The following is a 10,155-nucleotide window of genomic DNA, read 5'->3' as shown; positions in this document are numbered from 1 at the left end:
GGGAAGCTAAGGAATCTTTTCCTTTTCCTAAATTTCCTCTTAGTTAGCCGCATCCCCGCATAAAGCCATTAGTTTTAGATTTTTTTTTTTTTTTTTTTTTTAATTGGACTTTAAAAATTTTTCCCCAAAAGCCATCAGGGGCCAAGCTCAGGGGAGCCCCTCTTGTGGTCCGCCCCTGCCTTTCTTCATGTGATAAAAAAAATTCAGGTTGTCCGTCTCGAGGACCAGCTTGTTGTAGCCTGCTTCTCTAGCAAACAAAACATTATGCCGCATTGTATTATTAGGGAAATTCTCAATGGTAACCACATACTATTGCTTATTTCCAATGGTAGCCAATATTTTTTTTCGATTATCAAAGGTAGCCTTCAACTTTTTTAAAGTTTCAACCGTAACCTCATTATATATATACTTCGTATTAGATTGTAAATTAAATCCTACGTGGCTCTCTAAAAACTTGGGAAAAAACTCCCCTTTAAATAAATAAATATATATATATATATATATATATATATATATATATATATATATATATATATATATATATATATATATATATATATATATATATATATTATATTGTAAATTAAATTAAATCTTAGCCCTTTAAATATCTAATACCAATTTTATCCGTTCATTATATTTGACTTTTAAATTATTTATATATATAAATATTCAAAAACTGTTTTCAATTCCTTTTTTTATCTGTAGGAAAAACTACTGATGGCCATACATACGAATATACAATTCATAGTTTTTTGTCACTGTTTTTTCAAACAATTGAAATTTCAATTCCCTTTTATAGTTGTCAACATATAGTCATGATGAAATTAGATCAATTCTTTCAGTTTTGCTCTTTATGGAGTTATGGATCAATATGGCTAGAGGCCAGATAAGTGATTAGTTCTTTCATTAAAATGATTGAACAAGTAGAAGAATATTGATAGCATGCTATTTTGTATGATTATAGAGTGGTTTTTAGCATTGAATATGTGAGGAATTGATGCCTTAATTCATTATTCACTCTATTTTTATGCAATTTTTGTGTATCCTATGCTTCACGGGTTGTTAGTGTTTTTGTTAAGATTTTAGGTCCAAATATGACCAATGAAGCCTATGGATGATGAACCAAGGTTAGAAGCAAGAAGATGATGGAAAGAAGCCAAGGAAAAGGAGTCAAGTCAAGAAGAAAGAGAGATGTGCAGTGGAGAGGCCTCTCCATAGAGTGGCGCGACCTCTCCCTAGGAGTGGCCTCTCCAGCTCAGTGGAGAGGCCTCTCCACCTCGCTGCTGTAGCTACTGCCAAACTTGGCAGTTTCAAGGATTTTGTGAGGAGAGGCCTCTCCAACTTTATGCCGCGGCCTCTCCACCTGGAGCGGCCTCTCCACCTATTTGGAGAGGCCTCTCCACCTCGTTGCTGAACATCCTGCCTCACTTGGCAGATTTGAAAGAAGAGATGAGGAGAGGCCTCTCCAACATAGGGGAGCGGCCTCTCCATCCGAGGAGCGGCCTCTCCACCTTTTTGGAGAGGCCTCTCCACCCTGCTACGGAGCATTCTGCCCCAATTTTCCCCGGTTTGGAGCGGCCTCTCCAAGACATGGAGCGGCCTCTCCAGACCTTGGAGCGGCCTCTCCAGACCTTGGAGCGGCCTCTCCAGACCTTGGAGAGGCCTCTCCCGACGGGTTCCGTGAACTTTCTATTGCGGAGTTTACTATGAAATTGGGGATTATAAATAGCTTTAAGGGGCTCATTTGTAGGAGCTTCTTCCTTCTTAACTCCCTTTAGACTTCTTAGGCCCTTAGTTTCTCTAAACCCTCTTTAATTAGATTAGTTTTCCTCAAAACTCAATCATTGTAAGAACTATTTGAAGTTTGTTCTATCAATTTCAACAACAATTATTCTCAATCTTGAAGCATCAATTAGTAATCTCTTTCTCTCTCCTTTGCTATTTAATTTTCTGATTTTATCTTTTATTAATCTTAGTTCTTGCTTAATCTTTGTTAATTGTTCTTGCATGTCCAACCATCCTTGTTTAATCTCTCTCCTAGTTTAATTGAATTATGTTAACCCTAGATTTAATTGTTAGATTGTTTTCCACCATGATTAGTGAGTAGTTAATTAGCTAGGGGTTGGGTGAAGACCCAACCAAGCCATGGGTTGATTGTTAATTGTGCTTGCATGTTCATTTTGGGTTGATGATTGATTGTTAAAGAATTGGTTAATTGCATGTTTAATCGGATGGCCACTTATTGCTCATGTATTCACTTCTATGTTTGCATTGAGAGATGGAGTCTAGTTGTGAGCCTATTCTTATATGATTATGCTAAATTCCTCTTGATTATGGTTCCTTGTTTGAATGATGTAGTAGTCTTAGTTGCAACAATTAGGTGAGAAATCCCAATTGTTTGTGCCTTAATGCTTTCTTGGACCGATTGAAAGACAAACCCGAGTTAGTAGTCTACTTCCCATTGTTAAGACTTGGTTGGCCTATCTTGTTAGTTGAGTTTGGTTTAGGATTGCTTAGTGTTATGGCTTCAAAAGAAGGTAATGTTGAGTGCCCTCTCTATCACCCAATTTGTGTTCATGCTTGCCTATTGATTTGATCCGTTGGTTTGGTTGGAGTCGATCCCTATTTCCCCCTAGTGTTTGTCTCCATAGTAGTTATCTAATCAAAACCCCCAATTTGTGACCGAACTAGATTGCAACTGTTTCATACTCTCGGTGTACTTACCCATTCCCTGTGGATACGATCCTCTACTTACCCTAGACTTGTCTTAGGTTGGTTTAGGTAGAAATATTGTTTGGTTTTAGGGTGATCGTCCAACGACCGATTTATCCTTCCTATCAAATATATAATTATTCATCAACAATTCAGTTCTTCACCCATATAAAAATAAAATCATCTTCCTAATACCAAAATCAGCAATAAGATGGGATATTAAACTATCAACAAGATCATCATACTGAAAACCATAGATCAATGGGAGGAATTGAAGTGAACATCGTTGTAGCCATTGCAAAATTGTCCCTAATATATACTTCGTAAGATTAACATTAAAAAAAATATAAAAAGGTATATTAGTATATGTGGATGGTAATAGTTTTTTTTTCTTCCAATATTATTGATTTGTACCAATAAATACTTCGTTATATTAACATTTTTTTTTGAAAGAATCGTAAAATTAACATTATTGAATTATTTAATTAGATGTTATGAATACTTGTAGTTTTATATGTAGTAGCTTAGTTAGAGTATATTTCCTACCGTGAAATGGTAATAGTTTTTTTTCTCTTCCAATATTAATACGAATGTTATTTGTACTAATAAATAATATTTACATAATTGAATTATTTAGATGTTACAGAATACTTGTAGTTTTGTAGTAGCTAATTTAGATATTTTCCTAGCTTTTAAAAGTAGAGTTTTTTTTCGAAATTGTTATATACTTTGAGTTATGTCTAAACGAACCTTAATTAATTATGAACAAAAGTCATTTTTACAAATAATTAAAACCAAAATACCATATATACATATAGTCAGAAAGCATTGGTGATTTGATAGGCATTGCATACAAGGACATACAACTGCAATTACTCTTCTCAAAGGACTATCCATATCGCGCGCGTTAGACCCTTAGTAAAAAAAAATAAAAAACTAATTTAAGCAATTGAAACAACATCTAATTGAAAGTAGACTAGAGTGTATTTTATAATAAGACAATAAAGTCCAATAAGCTTCAATAATAATTCACAAATTCATACCAAACAATGATATGAAATGGATACATTTTTAGCCCATATTATTACACAATAAGTTCAATGTGCAAGCATCATTGATTTAAACTCACTAAAATCAACAAAACCATCACTATTAACATCATATTTACTTGCAAAGGTCAAAATTCCAGAATAAGCTAACCACTTCAGGCCAATTAGTTTATGCAACACAGTATATAAGTGCATTTAGGTCAAAATTCCAGAATAAGCTAACCACTTCAGGCCAATTAGTTTATGCAACACAGTATATAAGTGCATTTCTAAATGCCTTGTCAACAGGATTAAGGTAATCCTCCCGAAGCTTACATCTGAGAATCAACATGCTTTTATTCCAAGGGAGATACATGGAGGATAATGTCCTTCTAAGCCATGAACTCATGCATCTGATAAATTCAAGGAAGGGTTCAAATTATACTACAGTAAAGATTGATATGTCAAAAGCATATGACAGGGTAGACTGGACCTTTCTTCTTAAGGTATTAAAGGCTTATGGGTTTTCTAATCACTGGATTAGAATGATTTCACAGTGCATCTCGACAGTGAGTTTCAAGGTTGTCATCAACAGGAAGACCACAGAGCATTTTTCTCCTAATTGTGGTCTTAGGCAAGGGGATCCCCTGTCTCCTTATTTGTTTATATTTTGTATGGATATCCTATCAAGAATGCTAACTTTAGCAGAGGATATTAATCAGCTGAAGGGGTTGAAAGTGTCAAGAAGGTCCCCTTCGATTTCACATCTTTTCTTTGCGGATGATGCCATGCTTTTCTTTAAAGCAACGGAGGAATCTTGTGGTTGCATCAGAGACATTCTGCACAGGTTTGGTAGTGCTTCAGGTCAACAATTAAACCTTTAAAAATCCTTTGTCAAGTTTTCTCCAGGCATTGATATCAACACTCGGGCTTCCCTTAAAAGGATATTGTGCATGTCCGAGACTGACAATATGGGGATTCATCTAGGGGCTCCAATCGATATTTAAGGAAAGAAAAGCTCCTCTTTTCAATTTCTTGTTGACAAAGTTTCTGACAAGGTTATCTCCTGGGCCGCCTCCTTATGCATCTCTCAATCAGCCAAACTTATTTTGATTAATACAATGCTGGTCAGTATTTCGGCGCATGTTATGAAATGCCTGAAGCTCCCGCAAGTTGTTGCAAACAAAATTGATTATCTCATCATTCGTTTCTGGTGGTCTAACAATGGAAACAAAGGTATGCATTGGGTAAGTAGATCGACTATTCAGCTTCCCAAAAGTATGGGAGGACTAGGTATTAGAGGTATGTCAAATCTTAATGATACCCTCCTCTTCAAACAAGCAACAAGAATGCACTTGAATCCACAGCTCCTGCTTTCAAGGGTACATAGAGGATTTCAACCTTGTGGAATATGTAACTTAACTAAGCCCTATGAGAGAATAGGATGTCCTTCGATGGGAAGGTCAAGTCTGCAAAGAGTGACCAATTCTTTCAAGAAAGGTTTTGCTTGGAAGGTGGGAAATGGAGATAGTATCAAGGCAATCAGGATGCCTTGGGTAAATGGACAGATACTAGTGGCAAATTCGAGTCAAACGCTAGGTGCTTCTTTGAGCTGGAAGGTTAGTGATTTTATTGATAAGGAGTTAGCTGCTTGGAAGGTGGGTAAAATTAGGGAATGCTTTGATTGGGATAGTGCAAGATCAATTCTGGCAATGGAACTTCCCTGGTCTAAGGAGGATGATTTCCTCTACTGGAAATATCACCCGTCAGGTAGGTTCACTGTTAAGACAGGTTATTACTTCCTGACAAAAAAAAAATGAAGAAGGGCCTATTGCATATTCACATGAGGAGAATAGATTTATAAAGCTCATTTGGAGGATGAATATTCAACCACTACTAGAAATAGGCCCATTTCCGACGGAAAAATTCCGTCGAAAACACCTTGAAATCCGTCGGAAATGGTTGTCGGAAAAGCGCTCGTAGGAAAAATGACCTTTTTTGACGAAATTTCCGTCGAAAACACTATTCCGACGGAATTTTTCGTCGTGAGACAGTTTCTGGCACCGGCAAAATCCGTCAGAAATTTCCGACGGAATTTAGAATTCCGTCGGAAAACAATTTCAAGAAATTAAAAAAAATACACCGCGCCACCATCGGCATGGCGTATCACCACCTCCAACCACCCAAAACATCCCTTTCAACCCCAACCACACCCACTTCCTAACCCTAACCTATCCACAGCACCGCCCCCACCCATACCCAGATCCACAGGACCACCACCACAACCACCCTAACCTATCCACAACACCACCACCACCTTACCCTCACCCTTACCGAACACTAATCAAAACCCCACCCTCACCCATACCCAGATCCACCCACCTAAACACCCAGACCCGACCGAACCCGACCCCACCTAAACCCAGATCTCACAGCCACCGCAAACCACCACCACCACCGAAATCCATATTTTAAAAAAAATAATAATCGAAAACAAAAAATCGAAAAATTAAAACATAAAACATACCTTAAATTGAAATATGCTTCGAATTTCACCACGAAAACGGTTTAACAAGGCCAAATTCGGCCATGAAAAGTCTAGATCTAGGCTTTTCATGGCCGAATTTGGCCTAAAAAACCTTTCAAGTAGTTAACCTTTGTTGTTGTTGTTGTTGTTGTTGATGTCGGTGATTAATTGTTGTTGATGTCGTTGGTGTGTTGTTGATGACGGTGGTGTTGTTGTTGATGTCGTGGTGTGGTGGTCGAAAGAGGGGAAAGTACAGGAGAACGAGAGGAGAGAGAACAGAGAGAAGAGGAAAGACAGGGAGATCGAGGAGGAGAGGAGATCGAGAGAAAAAGATAAGAGGGAGAAGAGAGAGGAGAACAAGAGGAGAGAGAAGCAGAGGAGAGAGAGAGAGAAGAACATAGAGGGAGAAGAGAGAGGAGAACGAGAGGAGTGGAGAGGAGAAGAGAAAAGAGGCGGGTTGGCTTCTCAAGTTCGTTTAGGGTTTTGTAGCGGAAATGGTTTTTTTTTTTTAAAAAAAAGAAATTATGTTCCGTCGGAAAAGGTAATTTTCGACGGGAAATTCCATCGGAAAATACAAAAATTCCGACGGATTTTCGACGGAATTAATGAATTCGTCGGAAATTTCCGTCGAAAAAAAAATCCGTCGTAAATTTCCCTTTTTCCGACGGAATATTGGGTCCGTCGGAAGCAGTCCGTCGGAATTCAGCTATTTTCTATAGTGAACCCAAATGGAAAATATTTTTGTGGAAGCTCTTTCATGATGGAATCGCGGTCAAAGGCAATTTAGCTAAAAAAGGAATACAAGTTGAGGTAACTTGTGAGTTTTGAGGAATGGATGAGGAAGATAGCCAACATCTCTTTAGGCTATGTGATCTGATCTAGCAAAAGATGTCTGGGAGAATGGCTCATTGGCAATTTGCTCTGACACTTCTGGGTTCAATTCTTTGAGATTATGGATCCAGCACTATATCCTGTTGTTTTATAGCGAGGATGGTATGTATGGCACCCGTAGCATCAAGTTTATTGCTACTTTATGGGGTTTATGGAAGACTAGGAATGCTCGATGCTTCAAGGGTACTGATGGGGGAACAAGCCTTGTGTTGGAATTTTACAACTTGGCAATGCAAGACCACGATATTTTCTGCCAAAACAATGGGAATAGTAATAATGTTATTGACAGCCCTGGGGATGACCCCTACATCCCCCCGAGGTTCAATGCTGTGCAATTGGGTAAAGAGAGGAATGGGTACGACAAGTTTATTGTAAGTGTGGATGGCTCGTGGGATAAGACTACAACAAGGGCAGGGATTGGTTGGACAGTCATAGGGAGCAACCCTGGGAATGAGAATAGTGAGGGGGGCAAGCATGGAGTGGAAACCTCGGCTCTGCAGTGTGAGGCTTGGGCCTGCTTGGAAGCTATGAAGTCGGCCAGGGCGAAAGGTAAGCAAGGGATCCTCATACTCTCGGACTCTATAGTACTTATTAACAATCTTCAAGGCGATTCAGGTAAGGATGTCTTAATTACTTGGATAGTTAAAGAAATTAAGGAAGTGGGTGCCTCGTTTCAGAGGTGCACCATCTTAAAAGTCCAAAGGGACCAAGTGCAAAGGGCAGATGATATTGCCAAGAAATGCCGCACTAGTGGTTCGGACATCGTGTAATTGTTGTTGTAATTTGCTCTTGTCAAAAAAAAAACATCATATTTACTTATAATTCTATCACAATCTAACCCACCAAAATTATCTCATATTCCCAATTTCCAAAGCATACTTTGAAGCTGTTGAGGAGAAATAAGTCCATCACCATTCAAATCAAACACCTTAAATGCCTTATGCAAGTCATTATCAACTTCTTTGATAATGACTTCTTCATTCTTCTCATTTGCAACATTGTTGCCCAACAATATCATCATGTCATAAAAATTAGAAAACTCTTCAAAGTCCAAACCTTCCTTACCCACCAATAAAGCAAGATCGTCTTCACTAACGTGTACAACGGTCTTGTATAGCAGCGAAACAAGCTCGTCTAGGCTTAACAAGCCGTCTTTGTTTTGGTCGAGGGAGTTGAACATTTGTTGGACGTCGGATGTTCTTAGAGAAGCCATGGTGACACACAACATTTATGAGATAGCTAGGAAGATTGGTAGAAGATTATAATATTTGTATGGTAATTTTTTTCAAGTTATGTTATGACTTGTATATAACGCCGAAAACCAACTTGAATAGTAGATTAGTAGGTCAACCTTTTTGGATTACATGATAAATTTTTTGGATTACATGATAATTGCATGCATTGACTTTGATATTTACAATATTTTATTTTTGAAATAGCAATTGGTCAACCTAATCGATTCCTTAAAATGTTTATAAGCCGTACGTACGACCGTACAAAGTTAGCCTTTTAGCTCCTGCATGAACCATTAATAGAAATACACGTGTCCATTGAAAAGTCATGGTTTAATTTCCTCATTTTTAAATTCCATGGAATTGCTCCTTAACTACTTGGAACTACCTTGGAATTTAGTGCATGGCTTGACCAAGATAAACTATAAACATCATTTGTTCAATGGTATGTACCCTAAGCTAAACGTGTTGATTCGTGCCTATAGTTATGGTAATGATTATTAAATGGAACACCAATCTTGCAAATGTCAACTAATATTATTATAACTCAACATATGATATTATTGCACATGTTATAATTATTTATATTAGGAATTTTAAAAGAAACCTCATCATTAGCTTATATGTTATCATACATATGTACCCTAAAAAGCCATGCTTGGTGGAGGCGTTGGAGAATTCACCTTATGATGTAGTAGTACAAGTTTAAATCCCACCATCTACGTACACTAAAGTGCTCTCGTCTCGGCCTAGGTACATGGGCAAGGGCCGGTGATTGTTTTTTAACAGTTTGTTTTGCATATTGAACAAGTATTACTTGGTATTACTTTGTAGATACTAATTGGGCTATACCATTCTTAATATTATGTGTCATTGAAAAATAAACTAGTGGCCGAGAGGCTCAGCTAACCCCATGCAAAACAAACAAATTACTTATTTTTGCAGACTTGTGGATATATGATTAATAAGGTAAAGGATATTCAAGCCTAATTTACAACTAAAATATGTTCGGATAAAGATTTAATAACCCCAAATAATTTCTACTTAGATAACTAAAAATCATGCAAATTAAGCTCACTTTAAAGACATCCCGTTTTATTTACGTACCACTTAGTTTTGTGGACATGGATAGGGAATCAAATCATTTATTTATTTATATATTTTATTTATTTGAATCAAAATTTTGTGAGCACAAAGTGGGGAGTATACATCTTTGTGAAATAAGATGACCACATATCTTGTGAAAAAAGGGGATAACATTTGGTGGACTTAGACCAAACAAAAACTAAAGTTTTTTTTTTTTTTTTTTGATGCATTACTTCCGCTTGGAAATGATCCAAACTTAAAAAGACTGCGCATTTACTCTTAACTGATTTATTTGAACGATTTCCTTAAAAATTGTTTAAATCAAAATTAATTCCCAATTTGCGTCGTTTAAAAAACTTATTCCTTGAATAGTGTCCACGTAGGATTGGATATTAGCTTTGTATTTTTTTTTTTTTGGTTCAGTTAAAAACCGCAATTGGTGATAGCGGTTTTACATTTGAAAATCTGCAATTGTTGGCAGCAGTTTTATGTTCTTTCTGCAAAATTGTTTGAAGTTCTTGAGGTTGATGTTGAGATATTCCCCTAAAATTAAAACATGAAGTAAAAAAAAAAAAAAAAAAGGAACTCATAATTGTATGAAATTGCCCAGAAAATAGTGATATTAATTCGCAGCAATTTCAATGGCGTCCAAGCTCTCAACTTCATCCAAGAATTC

General features: G+C 37.0%; 1 pseudogene; it reads right to left on the bottom strand.

Moving 5' to 3' along the window:
* Window positions 1-3,812: 3,812 nt before the first annotated feature.
* On the bottom strand, window positions 3,813-8,389 carry LOC145613092 (putative calcium-binding protein CML44; annotated as a pseudogene).
* Window positions 8,390-10,155: the final 1,766 nt, after the last annotated feature.

Source organism: Chenopodium album, chromosome 25, assembly GCF_948465745.1.
Source record: "Chenopodium album chromosome 25, dcCheAlbu1.1, whole genome shotgun sequence".
Lineage (NCBI taxonomy): Eukaryota > Viridiplantae > Streptophyta > Magnoliopsida > Caryophyllales > Amaranthaceae > Chenopodium > Chenopodium album.
The sequence above is the reverse complement of the archived record's forward strand: the minus strand, read 5'-3'. Positions and strand labels throughout refer to the sequence as shown.